The sequence below is a fragment of the Erythrolamprus reginae genome, chromosome 2 (assembly GCF_031021105.1).
Source record: "Erythrolamprus reginae isolate rEryReg1 chromosome 2, rEryReg1.hap1, whole genome shotgun sequence".
NCBI classification, from domain to species: Eukaryota; Metazoa; Chordata; class Lepidosauria; order Squamata; family Dipsadidae; genus Erythrolamprus; species Erythrolamprus reginae.
The window spans coordinates 149,115,177-149,142,075 of NC_091951.1; the positions used below are offsets into that span (position 1 = coordinate 149,115,177).

The window sequence follows — 26,899 nt, forward strand, 5'->3', positions numbered from 1 at the left end:
AAGGCCAACTCTGTGGGACCTAACTGGTCACTGGGATTCGTGCGGCAGAAGGCGGTCCCGGAGATATTCTAGTTCGATACCATGAAGGGCTTTATAGGTCATAAGCAACACTTTGAATTGTGACCAGAAACCGATCGGCAACCAATGCAGACTGCGGAGTGTTGGAGTAACATGGACATGTTTAGGAAACATTGTGGTGGAATCATGAATTGATTGAGTGGGAGGGAGTGTGAAGAGTGGGCTAAGCGTAGAACTCTTGCACAGCAAGAAGTGGTGCAGATATTAACCCCTCCTCGAATTCTGCAAATTTTCTTGAGAACTGCCAGATTCCCAGATTTCTGCAAATAGGCATACAACAAATAAAGAAGTGACTTTGATCAGCTCACTGTGTCATTCTGATTCCTTGTGCCTGACATACAGTATTTCATATATATAAGAAAACTGAGATTCATAGCTAGCCAAAGTAAATACAGTACATGTTTGCATGTAACATCCTGGTTGAATTTAAGCCTTAAATGCCTAAGCCTTTTGACTTCTTGCCTGCTCATTTTTATCACACTATTTTTCCCAGCCACCCAGCCAAACGCTCTGTTTTTCATACATAATTTTTATTTAAAGTTTTAAGAATAATAGAAGAACTTATATACACTAGATAGAACAGGGGGGTGTTTAAGAAAAAATAACAGGAAAACCCCCTAAAAATGCAATAATTGAAGAAAGTAGAAAAAAAGAAAGGTACAAAGAAGTAGCTTCCAAGATTCTTCACAGCTGTTATATTCGAACCCCTCTCTCTAAAATTATATCTCTCTTCTTCATATTATGTGTTTCTTCTTTCTATAATTTATCCAGTCCAATCATCAAAATCATAAACCTCAAGTTGATTTTTTCCCATTTCAAAAAGGCGGTAAGACGTATCCAATAAATGTACTTAGCCACCATTCCTGTCTTTATGTAAAATATAGTTTGCTTCTTTCTGCCAAATCTGCAAATCTTATCTTTATACAGTGGTACCTCATGATACGAACTTAATTGGTTCCAGGAGGAGGTTCGTAAGGTGAAAAGTTCGTAAGACGAAACAATGTTTCCCATAGGAATCAATGTAAAAGCAAATAATGCGTGCAAATCCTTCAGGAAAATCCCAAACTTTAGAAGGGAGGCGAACAGAGGGCAGGGAGGAGCAGCGAAAGGGGGTGGGTGGAAGAAGCAAGGCTAGGCTAAAGGGTGAGTGGGAAGGAAGAAAGGCAAGGGGGGCGCCCCTCCCTTTTCTTTCTTCAAAAGACACTCTTTCAGTGCCTCTGCAAGCACGATGTTCTCTGCAAAGTCTTTCCCCCTCCAAGCCGCCCCTCCCTTTTCTTTCTTCAAAAGACACCCTTTGCTGTTCTCTGTGAAATCTTTCCCCCTCCAAGCCGCCCCTCCCTTTTCTTTCTTCAAAAGACACCCTTTGCTGTTCTCTGTGAAATCTTTCCCCCTCCAAGCCGCCCCTCCCTTTTCTTTCTTCAAAAGACACCCTTTGCTGTTCTCTGTGAAATCTTTCCCCCTCCAAGCCGCCCCTCCCTTTTCTTTCTTCAAAAGACACTCTTTCAGTGCCTGCAAGCACGCTGTTCTCCTACTTTTGTTAATGCAAAGTCTTTCCTCCTCCAAGCCACCCCTCCCTTTTCTTTCTTCAAAAAAGGGGGGGAAAGAAACCCCTTCATCCCAGCAGCAGTGGCTTGGGTTTGTAAGGTGAAAATAGTTCGGAAGAAGAGGCAAAAAAATCTTAAACACCAGGTTCGTATCTTGAAAAGCTCGTTAGAAGAGGCGTTCGTAAGATGAGGTACCACTGTACTAAGAAAGGAAGAAAGAAACTGTCATATGCAGGAAGAGGGCAAGGCAAAGAAACTGAACCTCTTTCAAGTTCATATATGAACCCTTCTGAATCCATATGTATAGTACCCGACATGTTTTCACATGAATGCTGAAACACCTGATAGTGCCAAAAACGAGCAACATCAAATGGCTGAGTGACTGAAAACTCCAATCCCACCAGTAAACCCTCCATTTCAGCTGGTAGCTTGTACTCCTTGTTGATCCAAGAATAATTCAAGTGTTTTGACTTTTGCTGGGCTCATGGGACTATTTATTTCTTTATTTCTTTAGGGATTTACATCTTGGGAAAAAAATTAAAATCACAACACATGTAATTTTCTCAATTTAGGCCATGGAAAATGTTTCCTCCAGGATATCTCTTCTCATTACTTTGCAACAGCAGGTTTCTGCAGGAGATCTTAACGCTGCTTTTTCTTGCCACTTGTGGCTTCTTCCTTTCTGTCTCGCAACTTAAAGGCGCGGTGACTTCATTTCTTCTTTCCCGAACTCTACTGGAAAACAACAATGGTCATGGTTACAAAATACGTTCTTGAGAGAGAGAGAGATTTTCCTGGCTAGATCCTCTGCCTGGTATGATCATTGAGACAAACTCAAGTTTTGATACAGCAGGTGTGACACTACCAGCATGCCCCAGCATGAACTCAACCTCCACCTGCTGTTTTTGGAGACCAGAATACAGTAGTACCTCTAGATACGAGCTGCTCTACATGCGAGTATTTCAAGATATGAGCCACGAGGGGAAAGACATTTCTGTTCTAGTTCTGAGCTCAAATTCGGGATAAGAGCCAAGCGTCCACTAGGTGGCGGAAGAATCCTTGCTTTTGGTTATCTCGGAGGGGGAAAACAACTTGTTCCAGATACGAGTTGCCTCGAGATACAAGCTCCCTTATGGAACAAATTATGCTCGTATCTAGGGGTACTACTGTATATGCTGAAGTTTTCTACCAATTCCCACCCCAGAATGCAGCAAATACAACCTCCTTCCTATTTTCCTTCACTGCCTCGAAACCAGTGTTTTCTACTTTCCAAAAAAAGTGAGATAAACAACTTGTCTGTCTAGTTGGGTCTCACTCAGAGGTGGGTTCCTCCTAATTCGGACCGGTTCCCCTGAACCGGTAGCAAACCACTGGTGATATCATCATGACATCACAGAACCAGTTCTGTCAGTGCCGGTCCATGGATGCCACCATCTTTTTAAAATTATTTTCCCCCAATTTTGGAGGGGAGGAGGCAGGGATTTTTTCTGAGTTTTTTTCTTCTGCGCATGTTCAGAAACTGAGTTTCTGGCACTGTGCATGCATCATCATTTTGTTTTTGGAATTAATTTTTTTTAATTTTTTGACATTGCCCGCACCCACAAAGTGTGGCTACACAGAGCAGGAGGAATTGAACCAACAGCAAGGTAAGCTAGAACCCACCCCTGGCCTTGTTGGATTGTCTGCAACTGTCTTGACTGTGATTGGCTAGTGTGCAGTGCTACAAGTATGCTGCTTCCTCTCTGGTCCCCACCTTATTTCTGCCATTTTTCATGGGCTGCAGAATTCCATCCTATTCAGAGGCTCCTTTCCAAGGGTGATAAGCTGAATCTAAGGAAGTAAGATCATATAACCTACTTGGATTTTAATTTAACTAGTTATTTGTGCAACCAGCCTCTTATAAGCATTGTCAAAATAGTTATCTGCCTTGGTTTATTATAATATGTCTGTAAATAATACTATCTATAACAATAGCATTTAGACTTATATACCGCTTCACAGTGCTTTACAGCCCTCTCTAAGCAGTTTACAGAGAGTCAACATATTGCCCCCAACAATCTGAGTCCTCAGTTTACCTTGAAAGGATGGAAGGCTGAGTCAACCTTGAGCTTACTGAGATTCAATCTGCTAAACTGTTGGCAGCCAGTAATCAACAGAAGTAGATTACAGTACTGCACTCCAACCACTGTGCCACCGAGGCACAGTCAACATTACAGAGTTGAAGTGTTCAATCAAAAGGCACATGTATACAGGCAGAGCATTTAAAAATAAAAGTCCCTGCATTGCCTTTGGTCAAAAATGGCTGCCTAATTTCTGATGAATCTGTTATTCCAATTGGGCTTCAAAAGCGTGTTGAGTACCATGCTTGCCTCATATATTTTTTTAAATATTTTTTTAAATTAATTTTAAATGTTAAAACATACAAACTGCATACATACAACATAAAAACAGTGTCCTGTGAAGGTGCACCCATCACATGACAACATACATATATACTCCACCACCAACTGGAGGGTCTGTACTAACATCTTTAACGCTTGCCTCATATATAAACAGTTCCTAGTCCGAAACTTATCTATCTATCTATCTATCTATCTATCTATCTATCTATCTATCTATCTATCTATCTATCTATCTATCTACCTACCTACCTACCTACCTACCTACCTACTTACTCACTCTAGTATATAATGAGTAGAAATAACATATCAATATACATGAAAAATGCATTAGAAACCTTTTGGGATAAAAGAGAAGAAAATGAACACTAAAATAATGGACTTCAAGTCTGTGATGCTAGTGAAACATAAAGAGACATTTAGACATGGGATGGGAGGCACTCTGGGGCTCTTATGCACGCCCCTTACTGACCTCTTAGGAATCTGGAGAGGTCAATCTAAGGGTAAAATTTTGGGGGTTGGGCGATGACACTACGGAGTCAGGTAGTGAGTTCCATGCTTTGACCACTCTATTACTAAAGTCATATTTTTTGCAGTCGAGTTTGGAGCAGTTAACATTAAGTTTGAATCTGTTGTGTGTTCGTGTGTTGTTGTAGTTGAAGCTGAAGTAGTCATTGACAGGGAGGACATTGCAGCAAATTATTTTATGGGCTATGCTTAGATCGTGTTTAAGATGATGCAGTTCTAAGCTTTCTAGACCCAGGATTGTAAGTCTAGTTTCGTAGGGTGTTCTGTTACGAGTGGAGGAGTGGAGAGCTGTTCCGGTAAAGTATCTTTGGACATTTTCAAGTGTGTTTATGTCCAAGATGCGGTGTGGGTTCCAGGATGGCCAAAACATCTTTTTTTTAAATTGGGCTTTTTTTTTGCTTTTGGAGCATGTTTTTCAATCCACTGGTAAACTGTTGAAATGCTGGGCCTTTCTTTTCCTCCCCCCACCCCCATTTGGACAGAGGTCAATGGAGTGGTAGTCCTTACTCATCTGAGCTATTTCAAAGCTGGAGTGAAGCCTATTCTACCAGAAGGGACATCATGAATGAGTGAACCATCCACTGGTGAGCTGTTTGTTTGTTAAATGGATGGCTCAAAAAAAGAGAAATAGTACAGGTGGCCCTCGACTTATAGTCTTTGGAGAGGGGCGGCATACAAATCTAATAAATTATTATTATTATTATTATTATTATTATTATTATTATTATTATTATTATTATTACAGTTCGTTTAGTGACCCTTTGAAGTTAGAACAGCACTGAGAAAAGTGACTTATGACTGTTTTTCACACTTATAACCAGTAGTGGGTTGCTACCGAAACTGTAAAGGACACCACATCAGTAGCAAAAGTTGAGCTATGTGCGCAGCTTCGCTTCTCCTATGTGCGTGTGCACATCCCAGCGTGTTTTTACTTCTACGCATGTGCAGGAAGCAAAATCTTGCAAGGGGACTCTTGTATGTGAGAGATTTTGTGCTTCTGCACATGCGTATGCGCTGAAGCAAAAAAATCACCAAAATCTCTCTAGCGGCAGAAGTGGGAATCCGCCCCTGTTTATAACCATTACAGCATTCTCGTGGCCACATGATCAAACTTTGCATGCTTGGCAATTAGTTCCTATTTATAACAGTTGCGGTGGCTTGAACACATGTGATCTCTTTTTGCGATCTTATTCAAGGCCAGATTCACTTAAGAACCATGTTACTAGCCGAGGCGGCGCAGCAGGTAGAGTGCTGTACTGCAGGTAGAGAGAGTGCTGTACTGCACGCCACTGAAGTTGACTGTAGGTCAGCTGTTCAAATCTTACCACCGGCTCAAGGTTGACTCAGCCTTCCATCCTTCCAAGGTGGGTAAAATGAGGGCTCAGATTGTGGGGGCAATAGCCTAGCTCTGTTAAAAAGTGCTATTGCTAACATGTTGTAAGCCACCCTGAGTCTAAGGAGAAGGGCGGCATAAAAATCCAACAAACAAACAAACAAACAAACAAACAAATAAATACTTACTTTGCCACAACTGTGGCAAAAAAAAGTTCATAAAATGGGGCAAAAATCATTTAACAAATGTTTCGCTTAACAATAGAAATTGTTGGGTTCAACTGTGGCTGTAAGGTTGTTTTTTAAAAAAAATTCAATTCTGTCTGTTTTCAAAGACAGAACCTTTTGTAGGTGATACAACCTGGATCAACACAGATTATTGGAGCATCATCAAAGCTGTAGCAAGAGCAAATAACTGAATATGAGAGCTGGAAAAATGCCCAAAATCACTTTATTTTAAAGCTGGTTCCTGTCTCTGTACATGTGTCTTTTTAATACTTTTAACTCTCTAAACAGCATTAAGTTGTTCGGAATGTATATGCGTTAGAATCTCCACTCTTCTAAGCATATGTGCTGTTCTTCGTTTTTAAAAAAATATTGTACCAGTGCAGACTTTGGGGTTCACGTTCCTCAACAGTCCCATTTGGGTTATTGTCCTGCTGCCCTTCCTCACTTAGTTTTGCCATTGTACTATGATCTCTGCCTTTGAAAAACTGTGGAAAGAAAATTGTCCTTTCTCTTCCAAAGTTGGTTCAGAATTTACTGTGTCTTATTGTGGAATTGTGATGGTTATTAATAAAGTAGGGTATTGCTACTGATGAGTAATCACTACTTGTTTTGTGAGATGGGTGACTATAATTTGACAAATAAAAAATAGGATTAGTATGTTACACTGTTTAGCCTTATTTGGTGGAGAAATGTGGACTAAAGAAACCAGAAGTCTCTTTATGAGATTGGCAACATATAAATCCAAGAAACAGAAAATATTCTCATCTGGATTCCTTTAGCTTTGATTCCATCTTGCACATCCTGATGTGGTAACATGATGTTACCATGCAAATATGTAATATAATTGCATATTATGTCATTTGCACATCTCATTACAGCATATCCTTCATGGATAAGGATGGAGGCTCTTGGAGGCTTTCATTGATTTACTGCCTTGCTTCATTTGCAGAATTTTTCAAGATTAGCAAACAATATTATCTGTCTTTGGTAATTTTTGTGCATCTTCCTTTTGTCTGCACTATGTGAGAAAAGATGCAATTACTATGGACTGAGTTCACACTTTGCACAAATTTCTTCATGATAGTTTATTGTTAAGCCAGAGTTCATAAAACATGGCAAACCACAAGCAAGCCAACCCTTCAATGGTAGGATTCATTCAACATCTTAATTCAAAGCCAAATAAATCACATTATGACAGCACATATGTGTAATGAGGTCATTGTCTTTTGACAATGGAGTGGGTTCCAACTGACTTTGCTGCCAGTTCTCTCCCTCCCACATCGCGTGGGTACACATGCGCAGTAACATAAAATTTAAAAAACAAAAACAGAAAAAAATATGGCAACTGCATACCTAGTGCCAGAACTCATTTTGTAGACATGATCAGGAGGATTTTTTTAAAAAATAAATAAATTTTTTTAAAACATTAAAAAAATTATTTTAAAAAAAATTAATTTTTTAAAAAATTTAAAAATAAAAACTTCTTTAAAAAATGATGGCACCCATGGAACAGCACCAGGTCAGTGATGTCATCGTGATGTCACCAGAGGGCCGCTACCAGTTCAGGTGAACAGAGTGGTTAATGCCTGTAACTCACTACCTGACTCTGTGGCTTCATCACCAAAACCCTAAAACTTTATCCTTAGACTGTCCACTGTTGACCTCACCCAATTCCTAAGAGGTCAGTAAGGAGCATGCATAAGCGCACCAGCATGCTTACGGTTCCTATCCAATAGCTCCCTCTTATCAGTACCCATCTTATGTATATAATCAATGTTATATCTATGTATATTACATATATGTACTTGATAATAAATAAATAAATAAATAAATAAATAAATAATAATAATAATAATAATAAATAAATAGATAGATAATAAATAAATACTGTAAATGAACAAACAAACAAACAAACAAATAAATAAATACTGGTCCGAAACAGGAGGAATCCACCCCTATGATATGCCTAAAAACTATTATTCCAGAAGTGCTACATATTCTCTATCCATGCACTTACCATGATGTAGTCAATAATGAGTTGTGAATTTTCCACCAGGTGATACTGTAAGATAGGGAAGCATGTTTCTCTTCCATTTTTGCACTTAGTGCAGAGCCAGAGTCAATTTCCTGCTCCTCTGTAGAGAAATACAAAACACAATACATCTTACTGTACATTCACTACAGCAGATTATTTAAGATAGACCCTTTCTGACTTTCAGGGTATTTGAAACTAGACTACTGGCAGCTTAATGATGGTAAATCATTCTAGTTCTGTATAATTAACTGCTTAATTCTGTTAGAATCTTCTCAGAAATAGGACCTATTAAAAGAAATCGTGCTTGCTTTGAGGTTGAAAAATTGCAGCAAGCTTTGTGTTTAATTCTATTAAATAGGAAAGGTCACAGTAATATATTTATTGGTCATGAGTTTCTGCTATGAAAACTTTATTGAAATGAATGACATTTATATACCGTAAATGGACTCTGTTACCTTTTAGAAGAATCTGATTCAGTCTCCTTGGGTTCTTCTGTTGTTTCTCTGAAGTTTGGAGGGAAAGAGAGAGTCTATTTATTTTGGGCAGCAATAATAAAAGGGCTTTCCTCATGTTTGGCATTTTTTATTTTATTTATTCATTTAAAACATTTGTATAGCTATCCATCTTTCAAACAACTCTGGGCAGTTTCCAGTGACATCAGATGCTACCATCACTCTACACCGCTGGCAGTGCCTACAATCCTATCTACCATATCCTGTGCTAAAATATTTGTGTTTATCATTAGGATCCTAGTTCATTGGCTGATTACAATTTCTGTATATCATTGCACTGCATGCAGGATGGGAGTGCAAAGCAGCTTTTGCTAGGTAAGACTGAAAGATAAAGTTGGAATTACAATATACAATGTAGATACGTTACAATATGCAATGTATATTGTAATTGTATATGTTACAATATACAATTACAATATACAATGTACATATACAATGTACTTTGCATCCTGTGAAGGGCTACCAAACATTTTACTACCACACTGTGAGTGTGGCCCTGAATTTTCTTTCAACATCTTTCAGTGCAAATTGGGCTAAATTTTCGCTATCCCACTGCGTTCCCCACTGTCTGGGCAGTAGGCCACCCCTGTTTGCATCTGAAAACCTGATTATTTTTTAATTTTTGTAGGCCAGGGAAAGACATACTGCCTTCTAGATTTGGGGACTAGTAGTTTTCACAATCCTTTACGAATAGAATAGAATAGAATTCTTTATTGGCCATGTGTGATTGGACACACAAAGAATTTGTCTTTGGTACACATGCTCTCAGTGTACATAAAATAAAATATACATTTGTCAAGAATCATGAGGTACAACACAATGATTGTCATAAGGTACAAATAATCAATCAGGAAACAATCAATATTAATAAAGATTGCAAGGACACAAGCAACAAATTACAGTCTTACAGTCATAAGTGGGAGGAGATGGGTGATAGGAACAATGAGAAAACTAATAGTAATAGTAATAGTAATGCAGCCTTAGTGAATAATTTGGCAGTGGTGAGGAGATTATTTGTTTAGCAGAGTGATGGTGTTTGGGGGAAAAACGTTTTTTTGTCTAATTGTCTTGGTGTGCAGTACCCTATAGCGTCATTTTGAGGATAGGAGTTGAAACAATTTATGTCCAGGATGTGAGGTAATGAATAAGCATCAGTAATGATGCTTATTCAGAACTGATAGGACTTGAAATTCAAAATCTCTGGAAGCAACATTTGCCTTCCTGTGTCAAAGGGGCCTCGTTTATAATATATGGAGGAGAACTTCTCCCTGGTACGGATTAAAACGAAAGAAAGCATCACTGTTTATTATTTTGGTTTATGTGCTCTGGTCCAGAAGGACTCTGAGCAGCTTACATTGCATTCTTTCAGTAAGAAGATTAAAAGAGGAAAACAATATAACAAAAGAGCAAACTAACAATAGCTAATCTTGTTAAGTCCCACTAATATTAAGAACACTGATGGAAGGACTTATTTTCAGGGAGTCTGTGAATGGCCCTAGGCTTCCAACTTCAGGAGCAACACAGAAAGGAACTGACTGAATATTTTAAATCACCCTTAACTATACAGGCAGTACTCAACTTACAACCACAATTGAGCCTAACATTTCTGTTGCTAAGCAAGACAGTTGTTACGTGAGTTTTGCCCCATTTTACATCCTTTCCTGCCACCGTTGCTACATGTAGTTGTTAAATTGGTAATACGGTTAAGTGAATCTAGCTTCTGCTTTGACTTTGCTTGTTAGAAGGTCACAAAAGAGGATCATACTGCAACCATCATAAATATGAGTTCATTGCCAAGCGTCTGAATTTTGATCATGTGACCACTTGGATGCTACATCCATCATAGGTGTGAAAAGCGGTTCTAAGTCTCTTTTTTCCCAGCAGCATTGTAACCTCAAACAGTCACTAAATTTACTGTTGTAAGTCAAGGATGACTTGTATAGAATAGAATAGAATAGAATTTATTGGCCAAGTGTGATTGGACACACTAGGAATTTGTCTTGGTGCATATGCTCTCAGCGTACATAAAATAAAATATACGCTGAGAGCATATGCACCAAGACAAATTCCTTGTGTGTCCAATCACACTTGGCCAATAAATAATTGTTCTCAAGAACGGCAGTATGGAAAATGAATTTTCTTTATCATTCCCTGCCATACAAAAGAAGAAGTGGGAATTCTGAATATATTAAAGCAAATGAAAATGGTTCCAGGGACCGAATACAGAATATTACTTGATATGCATCTGTGCAAAATCATTAATGCCACTTCAATGAAGCCGATCTGACACCATGTAGAGAAGAAGCTTTACAGATGTCTCAGTGAATTCACCCTTTCAAAAAAACACAATCCAGATCGCCTCACCGGGAGGAAATCACTAGGTTATACAAGTGCACCATAAATTTAAAAAAAAACCCAGAGGTGGAGAAAGTGCGCCACAAAACATCCATTTATAAAGGGAGGAAGAGGAACTGCTTTGGGTGCACATGATGGATTTGGAGCCCTAAAGACAGGCAAGGAATTCAGGGATGGCCAGTTAGAGCAGAGCGTGAATGCTGAAAAACTTACATTTTTGTGTTCAGTTGCTAGTTGGCTTGGGCAGAGCAGTGCTCTCTGAAAGATCAGGGCTCACGAGCAGGTGGGGATTCCTCGTCTCTGGTGCTACCAATGCACTACTGGAGACTAGCATGTGTGAGTTCAGCAGGTAGGTGAATGGGCATGAGATTTGAAGCCAGATCTTGTGCGAGGACGCTCACGGGTGCGATATTTCACCGATTTTTTATTATTTACTATTAAAAACACCAAAAATCGGTGAAATCTCGCACATGTGAGCATCCTCGCATGAAATATGGCTTCCCGTGCATGCCCCAAAGCCAAATCTCACAGGTGCATGCCCGCCTGCCGATCACACACATCTATGCACGTATCTTCATTTTTACTACCACTTTATAGAGTGGCCCACACTGGCTGCAACCCATTACTGGTCACAAGCACATGGGTAGCATTTCGCAGTATGTCTTCTGGATTTGGAGGAAGCAGGGATACAATGGGGAAATAGTGTATTGGGGTTGCGTCCCACTCACTCACACCATACTGCATAATTGTGGTTTAGTGAGCTTATTCATCTTTCCCAGCAATTCCCTTCACCAAAAGCCCAGAACTATCCCAATTAAGTCCGGCCACAAGCAGACCAATGTTAGCCCACAAAGTACTTGGAGGTTTCTCAAACGAAATCAATCCACCAGGCAAACCTAAATCCACATCACAAGAGAGCTCACAGGTCAAGAAAAGTCCACTTTCCAAGGAACGGATTCCAGTCAAGGCACCGATGTCAAATTCAATCCAAAGTGAGGCAAGAATCACCACCTCCAGAAAACACGCAGCTAGTGAAACAATCGCATTGTTCCCAACAAGCTGCCTCCCTCTGTCTGCTGTGCTAAATAGCCAGCTTCCGGTGCAGCCCATCAAGAAGAGCGAGGCTTTTGATGGGAGGACAAGAGGGAGGAAGAGGAAGTAGAAAGAAAGGGGATAGAGGGAGGAGGGAAGTAGGAAACAGGAAGAGAAGGAGAAAGAAGGTAGAGGGAAGAGCACAGTATTGGGTTCCTAGTGGTACGGGCCACACTGTAGCTCCAGTAGAGAAAATGGAGCTGCGGGCACTTGCGCGCGCACACTGGAGTGAGATTTTGTTTCTGTGCATGCGCAGGAAGCAAAATCTTGTGAGGAAACATGCACACGAGTGAGATTTTGGTGATATTTTTTGCTTCTTACGGTAGTGAAATCCACCCCTGGAAGAGAGGGAGTGGTAATTTGAAATATAGAAGGAAAACAGAGGGGAGATAAAAGTAGGAAAGGGTCACATTTAGGATACCTTTTTATGGCATTTGGGAAAGAAATGTATAATTATGTATGTTTTGATATTATGGTATAGGTATGGATGTTTATGCAAAGATGGTGAAAAAAATTAAAACAAATATTTTTAAAAAACGAAAGAAGAGCAAGGCTTTCTCCTCTTGTGTAGTCTGCTTCTGGCTTTTCTCTGCCTTGTGTGCACTTGGTCTTTAACTTACAACCACATTCAAGCCCCAAGTTTCTGTTTCTAAGTGGGATGTTTGTTAAGTACGTTTTTCCCCATTGTACAACCTTTCTTGCCACAGTCGTTCAGTGAATCACTGGAGTTGTTAAGTTAGGGCCAAGTAGGGATGAAATCCAAAAGTTTTCCCTACCAGTTCTGTGGGTATGGCTTGGTGGGTGTGGAGAGAAAGGATACTGCAAAATCCCCATTCTCACCCTGACTCTGGGGCCACCCAGAGGTTTATATTTGCCAATTCTCTGAACAACTCAAAATTTCAGAGTCTGCTGAATTTTTCCACTGGTGCCAAGCTTGTTAAGTGAATCTAACTTCCCATTGACTTTGATTGTCAGAGGTTGCAAAATGTGATCACATGATCCCAGGATACTGCAGTCGTCCTAACTATGAATCAATTGCCAAGCGTCTGAATTTTGATCACGTGACCATGGGCATGCTGCAATGGTAGTGTGAAAAATGTTCATAAGTCACTTATTTCCAGGCCATTGTAACTTTGAATAAACAAACTGTTGTCAATTGAAGACTATCTGTACTTTGCAATCTGAAGGGGTTGTGATAAGGCTCAAGGAGTGTATCACATAATATAGTGCATTGATGGTGAACCTTTTTTTCTTCGGGTGCCAAAAGAGCATGGGCATGCACTATCACATGTGCGCAAGTGCCCACAACCATAATTCAATGCCTGGGGAGTGCAAAAACAGCTTCCATGGCCTCCCAGAGGCCCTCTGATGGCCATTAATGGCCTTTTTCCCAATTTCTGGTGGTCCCTGTAGGCTCGTGTTTCACCCTACCCAGGCTCCAAAGGCTTCCCCAGAGCCGGGGGAGGCTAATAATGCCCTCCCCCATCCCCCAGGGGCTCTTTGGAAGCAAAAAACCCCTCTCCCAGAGCTTCTTTGCAAGCCAAAAATCAGCTTGCTGGCACACATATGCACGTTGGAGCTGAGCTAGGGCAATGGCTCATGTGCCAGCAGATATGGTACCTATGCCACCTGTGCCATATGTTCACCATCATTGATGTAGTGGATAAGCCTTTTTTTTTAGTTTTAACCAGTTAGAATGGGCTTACATAGGGATCAGGATCAGAGGCACAGTGTGTGAATGCTTAAAAAGTTGTACGGTGACCCCAATCCATTTTCTCATGCTCAGGCTCTCATTTGGTTTGATAACATTGACTGAATTGTAGAAAGAACTTGGAGCAAATGCTTGACATCAGCTGCGGCATACAAATCTAATAAATTATTATTATTATTATTATTATTATTATTATTATTATTATTATTATTATTCCAAATAATTAATTGGCACTGGGAAACTTAATAGAAAATTCGCTGAGAGTCAAATTCAACAGGTAGAGCAGGAACTAGCGCAATAGGCTGTAATTGCACCTATGTTTTGGAGAACTGGATGAGGTTGTGTTGGGGATATTCACACTGAAGATGACAGGGAATGAATCCCGATGTTTGCATGGATATATCACAATCTGTGGAGGCTGCAGGGAAGAGACAGTGTGCTGAGAACAAAATCCAATAAAAAAATACTAGTTGTTTTTATATTTTATATTGTACAAACATTGTATAAAATTGTATTTTTTATATTGCAGAAACTCTTATTAAGTTCAGTGGAACAAGACTTTCCTTCATGCAAACATTTATCATAATTTATTCTTTTCTTCAAATCAATTCAATTGCAATATACCAGAAATAGAGAATCACTAATTACCCACTCTGAATCCACCCTAAATGCATATTACGAAAATCGCTTAGTTCACACCATAGCCCCCGAAACTTTGGCAATTGCTGTAATTCTTTAGGTAGAGGTCACATCTCATAGGGACAAATCTGACAACATTTGTTGAAAAAGTTTTTTTGATAGCTAATTGTATTGTTCTCTAGAGCAGTATTTCCCAACCTTGGCAACTTGAAGCTCTTTGGACTTCAACTCCCAGAATTCCCCAGCCAGCATTTGTTGGCTGGGGAGTTCTGGGAATTGAAGTCCAGATATCTTCCAGTTGCCAAGGTTGGGAAACACTGCTCTAGAGAGCCAGTTTGGTGTAGTGGTTAAAGTATTATGGCTAGAAAGTGGGAGATCGTGAGTTCTAGTCCCACCCTAGGTACAAAGCAAGCTGGGTGATCTTGAGTCATTCACTTTCTCTTAGCCCTAGGAAGGAAACAATGGCAAACCATTTCTGAAAAACCTTGCCAAGAAAACTGCGGAGATGAGTCCAGGCAGTCTTTGGGAATTGGATGCAACTGAATGGATTTTTAAAAAAAATAGTTTTCTACCCAGAATAAATTCCTGCTGGTATTTTGGTTGGCATTACTTTGTCCTTTGTGACTAAAAATGTTCTTTTTCCTTTTAGCCTCTCAAATCTTGATGATATCTCAATCCAAAATGTCATCCCACTTAAATAAAAATTATAGATTTACTAAAATCCATGGGGAATATTTAAGATAAGCTACAATTCATATCTGTTAACTTGCTTTTCTCACCCAGGTTTGAATAGTTTAAGGTAGGAATTATAATTTAACATGTCATGTAATAAGTAAAATACAACAAATAAGTCTCTTTTTCCTTGACAAATTGTCTTGTATGATAGTAATTGCATTTTGAAAAAGTAATGCTGGCCAAATCTGTAACGCTCTGCTTTTCTCTTCCTTGTCTGTTTATATTCTTGTGATATTTGATGAAATATCTGCTTCATGAAATGCCTTAATGTTTGCTGCCTCTATAATATATATACAGTTCTGCTTGATCTTCAGTTTTTTATTGGACTATATAAAATTAATTTTTTCTGCCATTTAATTCATTTAATACCTTGTCTTCAATTCTTGGTAAAATATTCATCTTTACCATTGCAGATCTTCCTACAAATAACTATATTGAATTTCTCCATCTTAAAATAGCCACTATCATGCTTTTCCAAGTCTGTGAATATTCTGAAAAAAGTAATTATTGCATTTGTAAAGCAAATATTTGTTTGTTTGTTTGTTTTATTAGTTGGCACTTCTGGACTGCTCCTCCCTCAAATTTCCCTGTACTTGTCTTTTGATATTAAAACCTGTGATTTGCTAAAAATATTGAATTTTTTCTTCAGATAAATTCCATATGATTTGAATCTTATTAATCTAATATCCTGACATTGAAGAGTACATTGAATTGTACTCTTACATATGTTCCATTAATTCTAGGCAATTCTTTGGATAACTGTAAGTGCAATATCATTTGCCTGTGATTTTAGTTTGGGTTCTTAATTTGCCAATTTAATTATTAATTTTTTTTCTTTTTGGGTATGCCTTCCTTAGAAATGGTTCCAATACCAGTAGAAATAAAGAAGAAGAGAGGCAGACATGTTTTTCTCCCTTTGTTATACTACATTTTTCTGACAAAACTCCATTTTTTAGAATCTTGGTTTCTTATTCTTTATACTTTACATTTAAACCACAGTTCATCTTCTCTGGAATCACTGAAAGGTCATTCTAAATTATCAAATGCTTTCTCTGCAGTAAGAGAAATCATCTGTCAAACTATTTACTAAGTCTGCACTGCTATTACTACTGGTTTTTTCTCATTATTCCTGTCACCCAGTTCCTTCCACTTATGACTATAGGACTGTAATGTTGCTTGTATCCTTAAGATTTTTATTAATATTGATTGTTTGCTTATTGGACCCCTATGACAATCATTAAGTGTTGTACCTCATGATTCTTGACAAATGTATTTTTTTCTTTTATGTACACTGAGAGCATATGCACCAAGACAAATTCGTTGTGTGTACAATCACACTTGGCCAATAAAGAATTCTATTCTGTTCTATTCTATTCCATTCCATTCCATTCTATTTATAGTTACTTTCTTCCTTTTCTATTAAAATATTTTTATTATTACAATTTTTATTGTTAATTTATGTTACCAATTTACTTATATTCAAAATTTAGCTTAATTACATGACCTTTTAAGGCTTTTTCAATGGGAGTTGCTTGCTGCAGCATTATCAACCACAACACCCCAAATACAGATTTTTCTAATAAACTGGAACATTGCCAATGGAATTTCTTCATATTATTATGGCATGATTTTATAACTCTACCTCTTATGTCTGAGTAATTTATCTGTTTAAGACACATTTTGATAGCCCCTGAAAAAGGGTTTTAATAACCTTGGCATATGTAGTATTTCTGTAACTGAAGTCAGAGAATAATCTCCGAATGATGGAGAGGAAGTCTACTATTCAGATATTCTCTCCTCCTTCTCAGTCTTTTGAAGGACTATTTCTCATATGAATTAAAAGTCCACTGATGGAATATTATTAGACATAGCAAAATGGAGTGGAGTGATGATTTAAAGAGACCCCAACTTCTCTGCCATGCCTCAAATACTTGGAACATTTTTAGGCCAATTCTAAATTTAGAGGTAGAAAGCAGTTAATATTCTTTCTCCCTGCAATTCTGTCCTTTTAGTTGATAACCAAAAAGTTTTGGACTTGGCATAATATGCCACCAGAATAGTAAGAATTCTGTTTATTTGCCACCCATTTTGTATCCAATGACTCTGGACACCTTACAAAATGAAAACATTGAAAAACATTAAAATCTTCCATCATAAAAATACAGAGGAGTAAAACAAACAGATAAAATGTTGCTTATTACATTTATTCTGTAATATCCAGAAATGGTCCAATGTAGTGCTTCACAATTATTTTCTGTTATGCCCCCCCCCCCCCCACCCAGGAAGAAGTAAACATTTTGTGCCCTCTAACTCTCTGCTGCGACTGTAGTCCCCAAATTATGCCCCAATGTGAGACAGGCATCTTACCTAACACTTGTACCAGTACCTCCACTGCATTCCTCAGTGCTGTGTCCAGGGCAGCCTGTTCTAAAAGAAAATATCTCACAAGTTTGAGAAGTTTAATTGAACTCATGAGATGTTTTCTTTTGGAACGGGCTGTCCTGGACACAACGCTGAGGAACATGATGGAGGTACTGGTACAAGTGTCAGGTAGGACGCGCATCCTATTCCCTGTGGCAAAAATGCACGTTCCCCAGGGTCAAACGCCTCCATTGGCATCACTCTGCATCCAACAGGGGGGCCCGCCCCACTATTTGAGAAGCACTAGACCAGGGGTGAGCAATTAATTTTGCCATGGGGCCGCATGAGAAATTGGAATGGTTTTAGAGGGCCAGACTAATATAATTAACTCAGTTCTACCCAATACTGTAAAGACCCAGACCCTGACCTGACCTAAACACCCAGACCCACTCTACGGACCCCTAATTGTTTGCTTTACGGCAACACGGTGCACCACACTCACTGTGCTGCAGTGTTTGTGTGGTCTGTGTTTGGCTGCTCTCGGTAGAAGGTCGGGGTCTGCTCCAGTGTGAGGATGAAAGAGTTCACCGCGTCTACCAGGACTCCTCCAGTTCCTGCTTTCCTCATGATTCATCAGGTGAGCACTGGAGCAGACCCCAACCTCCATGGGCCGGTCACAGACAGCGGGCGGGCCGGATGCAGCCCACGAGCCGCCCCTTGCCCTGGTCTGCACTAGACTAATGTAACATTGTGCTTGAGCAAGAGACCCACAGGACTTAAAAACATGCTCACAATATTGGCTGGGCTGAAGAAAGGTATTGCCTGACCAAAGATGTCAAGATCTTTCTGAGAATTAGCACTGTTTACATTACTCTGTGTTGAATAAAAATGTTTAAAAAGTTATCTGGAAACACCTCCACCCAAAAAGATGGTAGTACAGACAGTACAGAATTGTTTGTACAGACTGGACCTTAGACAAATATAAGTAGTTATTCACAGGCATTTTATCCTAACACCATTATATTTATCTCAGCTTCGACTCTTATGCCATGTTGTCCTATCTGTTTTCTGAAACTGTTTTCCTCCCATCCCCTCCTGTCTGCTTTCAGATATGGCATTTAATTTCCCCATAGGCTATCACATAAAAGAAACAGAGTCTTTGGCTGGAACTGCATCTGGCAAAGCAGCATCTCTTTTAAGAGCCACAAAGGCTGCTGGTATTGAGACCGAAGAAATGGGTGGTTTGAGTAAGAAGAAGGTGGATTGCTTAGTTCTCCTTGGAAAGTTTTAAGATTGGGCATAAAATGCTTGGATTCATTTATTAAAATTTTATTTTCAGTAAAGGAAAGTAAGTTTGCATATGCCCAAGCATGACACTTTAAAAAAAAAACCAGCGGTATGCTGTGGCTTAGTCATGCAGAGAAAATGAATGAGGGTTTAGCTTTAAAGGACAAAGGTAAAGCATGTGTGGATGTGTGGAAGCAAAGTTATACATTATGGATAGATAGAGTGAATGGGGTTGGTGTAAATGAATTGCATCTACAGTGGTACCTCATCATACAAACTTAATTGGTTCCAGGAGGAGGTTCATAAGGTGAAAAGTTCGTAAGATGAAACAATGTTTCCCATAGGAATCAATGTAAAAGCAAATAATGCGTGCAAATCCTTCAGGAAAATCCCAAACTTTAGAAGGGAGGCGAACAGAGGGCAGGGAGGAGCAGCTAAAGGGGGCGGGTGGAAGAAGCAAGGCTAGGCTAAAGGGTGAGTGGGAAGGAAGAAAGAAAGGCAAGGGCGGGTGCCCCTCCCTTTTCTTTCTTCAAAAGACACCCTTTCAGTGCCTCTGCAAGCACGCTGTTCTCTGCAAAATCTTTCCTCCAAGCTGCCCCTCCCTTTTCTTTCTTAAAAAGACACCCTTTCAGTGACTTTGCAAGTACGTTGTTCTCTGCAAAATCTTTCCTCCAAGCTGCCCCTCCCTTTTCTTTCTTAAAAAGACACCCTTTCAGTGCCTTTGCAAGCACGTTGTTCTCTGCAAAATCTTTCCTACTCCAAGCAGCCCCTCCCTTTTCTTTCTTCAAAAAAAGGGGGGGGGAAAAGAAACCCCTTCATCCCAGCAGCAGCTGCTTGGGTTCGTAAGGTGAAAATAGTTCGGAAGAAGAGGCAAAAAAATCTTAAACACCAGGTTCGTATCTTGAAAAGTTCGTTAGAAGAGGCGTTCGTAAGATGAGGTACCACTGTATTTATTTTCCTTATTGTATAACTTTAACTCATTTGGGTGACTCTTACTCCTTTTCTGTACTTTGATAATGTTGCTTATCCTCAACAGGAATGGTGTGATATGTGTATATGGGCATATGTGTATGTATATTAGATTTAATACATTAAAAAAACAAATATGAGCTTAAATTATTGTAATAAGTTGTTTTTAAATAATTTTATTCTTTTAAAATGTTTCTTTGTTAATTCAACTTTAGTTACTTATTTGTTAGAACTGGAAAATTTGCTCCAATCAAGTAAGGCTCTGAGCAAATTATTATCTCTACATACAATAATTAAAATGATATAAATATCTAAAAATTCTAAAATATTAAAATACTCCTGACCAATTACTGGGATCACATTCCTCACAATTCTTTTCCATCCCCAAATCCTACAGAAGAGTCAGGTCAACAGAAACCTTCAGAAATGTAAGTAGGCACTACTCTTATCTTAGGGCAGTGATGGCGAACCTATGACACGCGTGTCAACACTGACACGCGTAGCCATTTTAGGTGACACGCGCAGCGGTCCCCAAACTACGGCCCGCTGAGGCCATTTACCCGGCCCCCGGCAACGTACGAGATTTTTTTTACCATAAGCTCCCGAATCTCCCCTCCACTCTGCTGCTGAGCGTCTGGCGGCGGCAAGGAAGAAAGCCAGGGGGCGGGGAGGAAAGCACCCTATGGCAGAGCAGCAGCAGTTCCTCTCCCTGAAGGCGAGAAAGACCGCTTTCCTCTCCGCCCCCTGGCTTTCCTCCTCCTCCTCCTCCAGACGCTCAGCTGCAGACCGTCTTGGTCCCTCCAGTGCCGCTTTTTTGCTTCTTCGCCGCCCCGCGGGAAGCCTGGAAGCCCTGCAAGAGCGGCTGGAGGGGACGGTAAGCAAGCCATCAGGACCCCCCGCGCACTAACTTGTTGACGACCATGCCGTCCCGGATCGCGGGGAGGGGAGCTCTTCTCCCGCCAAGCGACGGCGAGGCCCTCCCAATGGTTGCCCGCCCAGGCCCCGCACTTGGAGCCGGGGCGACGGGCCTAGCCTCAGTTTACTTGGCCCTGACACGGCCGAAGCGTGGGGCGGAGTAGGCGGCTGCTGCTTCAGGCCCGCCCCCGAGCTGAGCTTCCTTTGGCTTCCTTCGAGGCAAAACTGCAAAGCTCACCTGCTGCCTCGAAGGAAGCGAAAGGAAGCTCAGCTCAATGAGGAACGGCTGTTGGTCTCTTCAAGCTGCTGCCGCCCACTGTGGAGATCCCTTCGCCCGAACAGAGGTCGCGGCGGCGGGTTCAAGGGACCAACAGCCGGTCCTTTTCAGGGCTGCATTGTTGCAGCGTCTGAGGCCGCCGCTGCCTCTGCCTCCAGGCGAAGGGATCTCCGCAGTGGGCGACAGCGGCAGCTTTAAGGAACCAACAGCCGGTCCTTTTCAGGGTTGCGTTGTTGCAGCCTCCGAGGCCGCCCACCAAGGAGATCCCTTCGCCTGGAGGCGGAGGCAGCGGCGGCCTCAGACGCTGCAACAACGCAGCCCCAAAAAGGACCGGCTGTTGGTCCCTTGAACCTGCTGCCGCCGCCTCTGTTCGGGCAAAGGGATCTCCGCAGTGGGCGGCAGCAGCTTGAAGAGACCAACAGCCGATCCTCATTGAGCTGAGCTTCCTTTGGCTTCCTTCAAGGCAGCAGGTGAGCTTTGCAGCTTTGCCTCGAAGGAAGCCAAAGGAAGCTCAGCTCGGGGGCGGGCCTGAAGCAGCCGCCGCCTACTCCACCCCGCGCTTCGGCTGCACTGGGCAGCTCTAGCGGGTGCAGGGCAGCAGGGCAACCCATGAAGATGGCACAGCCAAACGTGGGTCGAGCGGGAGGGCACTGAGTAGTAGCCATGGGGCGGCGGTGGGGTGGTTGGCTGCAAGGTACCAGCGGCGGCTGTATGTGTTGCAGGACGCTGTACATTGCTGCGCTGGGCATGGGGCTGGCACCTCCGTCCCAACCCAGGCAGCGGGCCAGTGCCAGCAATGTACTGCGACCCGACGTCGGTGCCACCGTCTTGGAGCTCCTGCTTGCAGCCGATTGCCCCGCAGCGTGTTGCAGGGCAGGAAAAAAAAGAAGAGAGGAAGGAAGAGAGAAGAGAGAGAGAAAGCAAGAGAGAGGGAGAGAAAACAGAAGTGAGGGGGAGGGAATGTGAGAAAGAAAAATGAGAAAATGATGGAGGGAAAGAACGAGGGAGAGGGAAACAAAACAAATGAGAAAGAAGGAAAAAAAGGGAGAGGGAAGAGAGAAGTAGAAAGGAGGGAAGGGGGGAAGGGGGAGGGAAAGAAGGAGAAATGGAGGGAAAAGGAAGGAAGGAAAGGAAGAAGAAATGGAGGGAACAAGGAAGGAAGAATGAAATGAATGGAGGGGCGGAGGAAGGAAGGAAGAGATAAATATAAAGGGGGAGAGGGAGGGGAAGAGGGGAAGGAAAGAAAAGAAAGAAAGAGAAAAAAGTGGAAGGAAGAGAGAAGGAAAGAAAGGAAGAGAGAGAGTGAGAGAGAGCAAGAAAGAAAGAGTGAGAGAGGAAGGAAGAGAGTGAGAGTGTTTTTTTCTCAAGGTGACACACCACCCGAGTTATGCTCGGTTTTTTGGCGAATTTTGACACACCAAGCTCAAAAGGTTGCCCATCACTGTCCTAGGGGAATGTTATTCCATAAGAAGGTGGGGAGGGGAACAAAAAGCCTTATCTTGAGATCCCTGATGACAATCTTTCTTCAGAGATAGAATCTGCAAGATGCTTTCCCTCACAGGGTGGATAGTTTCCATTTAAAGCAGGTGGTCTTAGAGCTATCCAGGACCAAAATAATAGAGACCTTTAATAGTAATAACTGTTGTGAGTGGTCCACGTCCAGCTCAGCTGATCATGGATTTTGAGGACCAGGAGATGGATGGGTTCTGGCATCGTAGGCCAGTGTTCTTGTCAACCGAGTCTGAGAGTGAGAGTGAAGGGGAGTTGGAGACTGGGGAACCACCAGAGACTGTAGAACCCCCAAATTATGGTATTGTCTGACTCAGAGGGCCATGGGGACTTTGAGGATCAGGACCCACTGTTAGATGCAAGGGTAAGGAGGATGAGATTGAGACATGAATATCTCACAAGAAGGGGTTCTTGGCATTAAATAGATCTATGGGACATTTGGCCACACCTTGGCAATATATAAGGACAGGCTGATGGGAAAGGGGGTGTGGCAAAAAAGTTCCCCATTATGGAGGAAAGTGCCTTGGAGCTGAGAGACTTCTGCTTCCATGGACTTCGATTCCTGCCTGTTGCGTGAGCTGTTTAAACTCTCTGGACTGTGAGTGTAGTTAAAAACCAAAGACACATAATTAATGGAGATGTATGACTCTATCTGGCTGGCATCCCAGACTATCCTTATCACCTGCTAATTAGAGAAATGCGTCCAGCATGGAATTCCTTGTGATAGCCTTTGTACTGCAGAAATTGTGTTACCAATAGACTTTGCTTATGGATACTTTTGAAACAACATGTCTGGAGGTCTTTATTTTCTGATAATTGATCCATCCGGACAGAACAATAACCAGGATCTTGAATTTAAATCAGTCAATATGGCTCCTGGATAAGTCTAGTCATGCCAGTAGATATTGTAAAGATAGCTCCATACTGAGTGAGCTGCAACAGTAGAGTGCAGATTGGAAGCTATAAGGGTATGACCCACCATCATCAAAGCTCCCATTCCAGGAATGGCTGCAAGTGGCACTAGATAGGTGAACTGGTGCAAAGTCTCTCCTGGCCATGACCTCCTACTGCTCTTCCAGCAGATGTTGCTAAGTCTAAGGACATCCCTTGATTGTTAACCTGCTTCACCAGATAGGCTTCCTTTGGAGTAATCACCTTCCCTACCCCTACCATTACCTTGCTGGGGTTAAGTGTCAACCTGTTTCTCCACTTTCCAAACCCTAACAGTTTCTAGGGATCAGAAGAGAAAATTAACTGCAGCTCCTGATTGACTCAAGGTAACATCTGTGCAACTGAATATCATCCACATATTAATGATACCTCTCTTTCTGACCCCCTATGGCTATCCAGTGGTCTACATTAAACAGTAAGGGAGAAAGAGCCAAACTTGTTGGCACCCCAAATCAGGATGCCTGACAACTCAACCTCTCCCTTGTTCCACTAACTGAAACTGCCCATTTAGGAAGGAGAAGAACCCCCTCAGTGTGCCCCTAACTCTCATCTTATAGCCAGTTGAACAAGAATGGATTTTCAGGCCATTCTAAAATGGCCTTGACTGTTTGCCCATAAACATAAAATAACTGTTTTCTTTATGTTCAACAAAATATACAGATGTGAGAGTGTTGGGGGGTTTTAGAGCTTCCCAGCAGGAACAAATGTTCAATTTTGGATAAATTTTTATATGGGGAAAAAACATGTGAGAATATGTTGGAGAGTTACCAGTGGAAGATGCCTATGTTTGAATTCCCTATAAAATTATGTGAATGAGGCAAGCAGATGGCACATTAAAAGCCTCACTAGGAAGTTAAAATAAATGAAATAAATAGTGAGAATTTTTTTGTCAGAAGTTAGAGATGGATTTAGGACATATTTACCAACCTAAGGAAGGAAACAGACAGATAAGCAGTCAATACATGAGTTACCACTGGAGACATCTAATAGCTGTTTAAAAAAAAAATTATTATATTCTAAAAATAGGCATTTTATCCCCACAGAGAAGGAAGAAAAGCAGGTATTGAACAATTATGTATGACAATAGGTAGCACTATTTGATGGGTCGGTTCCTCAGTTTCCTTTATTTTAAGCATTATTATTATTAATGCTAACAGTTGTTTTCTTTCCTGTTGTTCATCTAGAAAGAAAATTCATTCAGAGCAGAGAGAACCATGTACATAATCCTAAAATTTAAAAGATGGCAATTTTACCAACAACTTGTGTAATTGTGGGCATTGCCAAATTTGGTACAGGATACATCTGAAATTGCAATGTAATTAGTCAAAAATAGAAACATTCCCTCTTGTCTTTTCTTTCAAAAAGCTATACTCTTGATGATTAAGGACAAATTTCCACCATATACACAGCCCTTGATAATGTTCTCCTTTTGCAGCTGGAATATAACTGCACTAAATATATAAAATTCAGTCGATGTGTACATCATTTGTGAATAATGTGTAGAATAGAAAACTCTAGACATCTTAGTGCATATGACAGACTGCATGACACACATATTCATTCTATAAATATATTTACAGTTCTAATCATAAGACATAGTCTTGATCTGTTCCTTCAAAATATATCAGTGTCTTGATTGAAATCCAAAATAATTTCTAAAATTTTCCATTAATGAAAGTGCCCTATTCATCTGACTGGTGATGATGAGAAACTTTCAGTATCTTCTTTTCAGGATTTGAATAGAATAGAATAGAATTATTTATTGACCAAGTATGATTGGACACACATACGTGCATATGCTCTCAGTGTACATAAAAGAAAAATAAGTTTGTCAAGAATCATGAATTACAACATTTAATTATTGTCATAGGTAAGAAAATGATCTTCTCCACACAGAAGGTTCTTTTTCATTCTAGATTACAAGAAATTACAAAATGGGTTGAAGTTTCAATTCCAACTGAACGTTTGACAAAAGTTTTCTAATATTAACAACAGTTTAAGAACAACAATTTTAAGAATGGAACCGATTAGCCTGAGAAGTAGCAGGCTTCCCTTATCCTGGATACACTCAAAGAGATGTTAGATAGCTGTCTGTTGAGGCGCTTTAATTCAGATTTCTGCTCAGAGAGAGGGATTGTTCAACTCCATAATTACTAGATCAAAGAGACAGAGAGACCTCTTAAAACAGCCAAAGGAAATGAGATGGACAACATAACACAGAAAAGATGGATTCAGTCACATAATTTCTGTTGATTGCCTATTGTTTCATTATAACTGCTTAACCAGAAGTGTTAACCAACATGGTTTTCTGGATAGCACACATCTTTCTTTCTCTCTCTCTCTTCCCCACCCCCCACCCGTTGGGTATTTTAAAAAGAGAGTGAAAGAGAAGGATAGGAAGAGGGGATTAAATAATATAATGCTTTCCCAAATATTTCCCAAATAGCAAAATGAAAACTAGTAGGAGAAAGAAAGGAGGAAGTCCTAGTTAAGCACAATGCATCTCTTGTACTGATCATACGTTGTGTTTCCTATAGGGTTGTTGCAGAAGGTCATTAGGGCTCAGGCTATTTACTATTTTAAGGGTGAATAGTAGATTTGGATTGTATTCTAGTAGCAACCTCTTGTTCATACAAGACATATTTACTAATATGTCTCATTTAAGTATGAGGGAAAAACTGCTTGATGCAAAGAGCATTAAAACAATGGACCAGACTGCCATCTCTGTAAGATTTTAAGAAGAGGTTGGACAACAATTGCTCATGGCTGATTAAGATAACTATTGTTTATTAAATTAATTCAACTGGGTAGCTTTGCATCAAACACTAAACTATACATTAATTACCCAAGTTGGATCTAAACATTACCGTGGAAAAATATGGGATTGGTTTAGTGTTATGCAGTGAAGGGCTACCAAAGATTTTACTACCACACTGTAGATGTGGCTTATGCAGGACACCCTGCATTTTTTTTCAACATCTTTCAATGCACATTGGGTGCTCTGGGATGGTGCTCCATTTTCGCTACCCCACTGCATCCCTGTCCCCCCGTTCGGGCAGTAGCCCACCCTGGTGTTATGTGACTAAAAAAAAATCCCTTGACTTAAGCTTGATTCCTTGAGATTTATACAGACAGATCAAATAAAGTTTATATGTCTTGGCAAACAAATTATATATGCAACTGGTTTACCTGGGGTGTTTTTATAACTCCCAGTAGTAGGTAGCCTAGCATTTCCTCATAGTTTCCTAACCAAATATATCCAGTGGAAGAGAATATATGTAAGTCAGTGTTGAATTGGGGAATCCTTGGTGCTCCCTAAGCTTGGCTGTTTGCTTGCAGACATTTCATTACCTGACTAAGAAATATTATTATTGCTAGCCATCAGTGCACTGATGATGTTACTTAATTAAGTAATGAAATGTCCACAAGCAAACAACCAAGT

At 40.6% G+C, this 26,899-nt stretch overlaps 1 long non-coding RNA gene across 1 annotated transcript in view; it reads right to left on the minus strand.

Annotated features, from left to right (window-relative positions):
- Window positions 1-2,110: 2,110 nt before the first annotated feature.
- Window positions 2,111-26,899, minus strand: part of LOC139161139 (uncharacterized) — a 30,366-nt gene continuing 5,577 nt past the window's right edge. Inside the window, exons 2-4 of the long non-coding RNA XR_011558073.1 lie at window positions 8,600-8,647; window positions 8,127-8,244; window positions 2,111-2,357 (exon numbers count right to left, since the gene is read on the minus strand). This is a non-coding gene — a long non-coding RNA (uncharacterized lncRNA). The remainder of the gene's footprint in view (window positions 2,358-8,126; window positions 8,245-8,599; window positions 8,648-26,899) is intronic.